Source organism: Pteropus medius, unplaced genomic scaffold (genome assembly GCF_902729225.1).
Source record: "Pteropus medius unplaced genomic scaffold, Ma_sr-lr_union100, whole genome shotgun sequence".
Taxonomy (NCBI): Eukaryota; Metazoa; Chordata; class Mammalia; order Chiroptera; family Pteropodidae; genus Pteropus; species Pteropus medius.
In genome coordinates, this window is record NW_024350923.1 from 4,779,007 (window position 1) to 4,784,604 (window position 5,598).

The window sequence follows — 5,598 nt, forward strand, 5'->3', positions numbered from 1 at the left end:
CAGGCGCTCTGACCTAGCCAATCAGGGCTCGCATCCCGCGCGCCCTGCAGCCAATCATAGAGGCTGAGAGAAGATGCACTCAGTCACAGCCAATCCCAGAGGGCCTGGAGCCCGCTCGTTAGCCTAGGTAGGAGAGGGACGGCGGCGCGCGACCAACCGCCACCACCGGGGGGAGGGGAAGAAGAGGTGGAGAGGTAGGTACGCGCTCGGGGTGCGCCGGCAGCCGAGCGGCCTAGTTGGTGAAGCAGCCTCTGGCCCGGGCGGGGCGGGGATTCGCGGGCCCAAGGAAAAACTTTGTTCAGTCGGAAGTCCGAGCTTCTCCTATTCTGGCAGCCTAGGCCAAACCCACGCCTAGAAGTGGCAGAGAGAACGTCCGCGGGAAGGCCAGGCCTGGCATGAGAAACCCAGACTAACGCCTTTCATCAGCTAACGGCTCCTGGGACTTCTGCCTCTGGGACTTTGCAGAGCAGTCTGAAGGGATCTGAGAGGCATCTGCCCCAGGAGAAACCTTCGTGCCATTAATTCCTTCTTCGGAAACACATCTTCTGAGGTTGCTGAGGTCCTGGCAGGCGCTGGAGATGTGAAAAATCAGAGCACGTCCCTGCCTTTATGGAATTTACAAGCGAAGATTAATTAATGAAACTTTCCACAATAAAAAGTTTAATATAATAGAAAATTTGGTCAAAAAGACAGTCCTTGAGTGGACAAAAGTTGAGCCTTTAAAAAAAAACAAAAAGGAAAAATTCAAAACCGACAGATGTGTGTAGAAAAGATTTTGCATGGCTTAAGACATCAAAAACAAATACATGTGACATGTGGGCATCACCAAGAACATAGAAGTGAACAAAAAGTAACAAAAATCCCTACCTTCTTGGAATTTATATTATGGTGGGGAGAGAGATTAACAAGTATAACACATAACCTGTTGGATAGTGATAAGGACTTGAAGTAACCGAGGGAGCAAGCAAGTCGTCCTCCAGGGGAATCATTCCAGCCAGAAAGTACAATTCAGAAAGTCCTGAGGCAGGAGCATGTCCGCTGGTGCACGGAATTGCAACGATCCAGTATTGCTGGAGGCCAAAGCAGAGTGAATAATAGAGCATAAGCATGGGGGGAGGGGAGGATAAGAGGTGTAACACCTTGTGGGCCATTGAAATGACTTTGGCTTTCACTCTTATGCTGGAAGTCTGTGGAGGGCATAGAGCAGAGGGGATCATCTGCTAGGACTTATCTTTCATAAGTTTTATATCATTCTGGTTGTTATTGAAATAGGCAAGAACAAAGAGAAAACAGTTGTTTGCTCAGAAAAATTACCACTAGTGCAAAAATACAGGGGGGAGGTGATGGCAACAGAAGTCAGGGTTCCCCAGTAGAATTAAGGGGGAAGTGGTCAGATTTGGATGTAATTTGACAGTAGAGCTCAGATTGGATGTGAGTTGTGTAAGAGGAGTCAGAGATGTTGAGCAGCTGGAAGCACGGAGTTGCCATTTACTGAAATGGGGAACATTGCAGGAGAAATAAATTTTCTGTGGAAGACCAGAAATTCAATTTTGGACATGGTATGTTTGAGATGCCTCTTAAGTTGTCCCAAGTGGAAATAACCAATGGGCAAGTAAATATGTATCTGCAGTTCGGAGGTCTGGGCTGGGGATATAAATTTGGGAATCTAAAGAGTTAACATCTGTACTGTACAAAGAACTACAAATTAAACGTAAAAAAAAAAAAGATAAATGGGTCAAGGACATGAACTGGCAATTTTATAGGAAAAGAAGTGCACATAGCCAGCCAATAAACAAGAAATTTCATTGGTAGTCAGGGAAATGCAATTTCCTGAGAAAATGAGAACATTTTTCACCCCTCAGATTTGCAAAAAAAAAATGACAGATTACATTCCTGGTAAGAGTAAAGTACACTCACATATTGCTGACAATAGCGCAAATTTTACATCCTACTTGGGAAGTATTCTGGCAATATCGAAACTTTAAATGTGGTGAGTCTTTGATATAGTAATCTTACTGGAAAACTAGCATTCAGAAAACTCATCAATAAGGATATTGGTATAAATTTATTTATAGTAGCATTGTTTGTAGTAGCAAGCAGTGGAAGTAACATGAATGTCCATAAATAAGAGAATTAGGTATTGCTTTATGATGGAACATTATATTGCTATTAAAAGTAGTTCAGAATTTATTGATATAGAAGGATAACCATAATCTAAGAAGGAAAAACCACAATGTGATTGTATTATGTTACATCTTTCTAAACTGTAGGGGAAAAAAACACTAATTTTTTATAACTAAAAAAATAAAATACGTTTCAAGGAGGAAAAGGGGCACCGCTTTGGTACCACTCTGATATCTTCACGATCAAAACTGCTCATAGTATTCCCACCGTGGGTATCAGCAAGCCCTTAGCCACCCAGCGAGAACAGCGATTTTAAAGGTATCATGGGGGCAGTTCCATGTTTGTCCCAATAATGCTGGTAGGGTTTAGAGTCAGAGCACTGCGCAACAGAAATACGATGTGAAACCCATATGTTCTTTAATTTTTCTGGTATCCACTTTAAAAAATGAAAAGGTAAAATTAATTTTAATAACATTTATTTAACTCAGTATATCTAAAAACTCGTTTCATGTGATCGATATTAAAATTATTAATTCGATAGTTTATATTCTTTTCCTTGTTCTAAGTCTTCGAAATTCTTTGTATATTGTACTTTTATAGCACATCTCAATCTGGACTACATACTTTTCAAGTATTCAGTAGCCACATGTGGCCAGTGGCTGCCATATTGGCTAGTGTAGGTTTAGCCTTCCTCTTGAAATGGCTTTCTGATCCTGAAGGGACCTCCTTTAGAAAAGCAGAACTGCAATGTTTAGGATGCATCTGATTTTTAAAAATAGCCCCAAGTGTGGAGAATGAGGGTGGGCAGGAAGATCTAGCTCAAACTATCCATCAACAAATAGTAACAAAGCTGCAAAGGATTCGTAGAGATGAGCCAGGCCAGGCCAGGCCGGCCCAATCACTTTACAGGTGAAAGATCCATTCAGAGCTGGAGACAGGAAAGGAGTTTCCCACTATCAAGCTGGTGTAGAAGTGGAGCTGAGTAGGAGATCTTTCCATTACCCCAGGTCAAGGAGTTACAGCCATGTTCAAATCGTGATTCTCAACGATGTGAACGTCAGCAAGAGTCTTCATGTGTATGAACATTACCTCCTTCACTTGTAAAATAACCCACCTTCCTACGAGATTTTTTTTTATCATTGTAAAATATACATAACAAAAAATAAAATATACATAAGATAAAACTTACCATTTTAACCATTTTTAAGGGGAGAGTTCTGTGGCGTAAAGTACATTCATGTTTTTGTGCAACCACCACCACACTGTATCTCCAGAACTTTCTCATCTTCCCCCAACTGAAAATCTGTACGTATTAAACATTAACTCCCCATTCCCTCCTCCCCTCAGCCCCTGGCAACCACCATTTTCCTTTCTGTCTGTCTGAATTTTGACTACTCTAGATTCCTCATGTAAGCGGAATCATACAAATATTTGTTCTTTTGTGATTGACTTAGCATAATGTCTTCAAGGTCTATCCATGTTGGAGCATGTGTCAGCATTTCCTTCTTTTTTAAGGCTAAATAATATTACATTGTATGCATATACTACATTTTGTTTATCCATTCATCTGACAATGGACATTCGGGTTGCTTCCACCTTTGAGCTCTGAATATGGGTATACGAGTATCCATTTGAGTCCCTGCTTTCACTTCTTTTAGGTATATAGTCAGAAGTGAAATTGCTGGATTTTGTTTTTTAAAGTGTAATTTACATATGACGCTCACTCTTTTTTGTGTACCGTTCTTTCGGTTTTGACAAACACAGTCACATAGCTATCACCACAATCAAGATACAGTGCCATCACCATGAAAAGTTTTCTTATGCTGTTCCTTTGTAGTCAACCTCCCCCAACCTCGCCACCCTGGTCTCTGGCAAACGGTGATCTGTTTTCTTTTATAGTTTTGTCTTTTCCAAAATGTCGTATAAATAGAGTCATACATTATATAGCTTTTTGAGTCTAGCTTCTTTCACTAGCATAATGAATCTGATAGTCATCAATGTCCTGGCCTGTATCAGTAGTTAGTTCCTTTTCATCAATGATTTACATTGTATCACCATTTGTTTTTCCATTCTCCAGTTGAAGGACATCTGATTATTTCCAATTTTTGGCAATTATGACTAAAGCTCGCATACAGGCATTTGTGCAAACAAAAGTTTTAGTTTCTCTTTGTAAGTACCTGTGAACCACAAGGTCAATGTGAGCATTAAACACATTGGGATCCCAACTAGAATTTTATTAAGCACCTACTATCTGCCAGGCATTCTTCCAGTTTCTGAAACAACATTCAATTAGAATTAATAATGTCTTGTATGTGTTTGAAGACAAAAAGCGTCTCTCGCAGTTTTTCACCCACGTCATACCCACAATTGGGTCTATTTCTCTGGTAACAATGCTAGACTTTCCCTGATGCCTCCCCTTTCCCCATGTGGTACCCGAGAGGTGTAACTAGCCCATCATGGCTGTGCCAAATGGCCTTAACTGTAATTAAAACAAACAAAAAAGAACCAAGAGGAAAGACGTTTCTAATAAAATAATATATATCATGTGAAATATCCATAATGAGCTATGCGTCTGGTCAAATGCAGACTGTTACGCAGGCCCTGCATTGGCAACTCACTAGTGCAACTGCTGTTACCACCGGCAACAAAATGGGGAATGACCCTCAGTAATGTTCCAGACAAAACAACAGGAAAATTGAGTGTCCATTAAAACTGTACCATAAATGCTTTGTGGTTTGTAAATAAAATTAGGTTCTAATTATAAACGTTTTCAAATACAAAGATCCCTGATGGGACATTTGAGAGTTATGCAGAAAATAGGACAGTTCTTTATCGAGCTGGACTATCCTGCACGTTGCAGGCTGGCAAGGATCCCTAGCCTTCCCCCAATAAATGCCAAGAGCACCTCCCCACCCAGCAATGTCACAACAAGAAAAATCTCCCTCACAAACCCCCATAAGTGCCCTAAGGGACAGCAGCACCCCCATGGAGAACCACTGATCTAAACCAAATTTTGTAAAACTCGGAGTAAACTTAACTTTGGGTAACTTTGAGTTAACTTTGTATTTCTGTAATAAAGCAATCTGATAGGAAAAGTCCTTATCTCTTTACAAAGAATGGAAGGAAACCTTAGAAATTGTCTTGTAAACTAGAGAACAGAGCTCAATTAAATTTACTTTTAAGACCTTTGCCTTGGTTAATTATATTAACAAAAGTTCTTTGGTTTACTAGGTCACTGTAATAGGCCAAAAATATCAGGTCCTAATCTTGGAACCTGAAAATATTACCTTATTTGGAAAAAGTATCTTTGCAAATGTGATTAAGTTAAGGATTTTGAGATGAGATTATCCCAGATTATTCAAGTAGGCTCAAATGCAAGCATGTGTATCCTCATGAGAGGGGGACAAAGGGAGATTCGACACAGATAAACAGAGAAGACGATGGGAAGACAGAGCCCGGAGAGATCTGAAGATG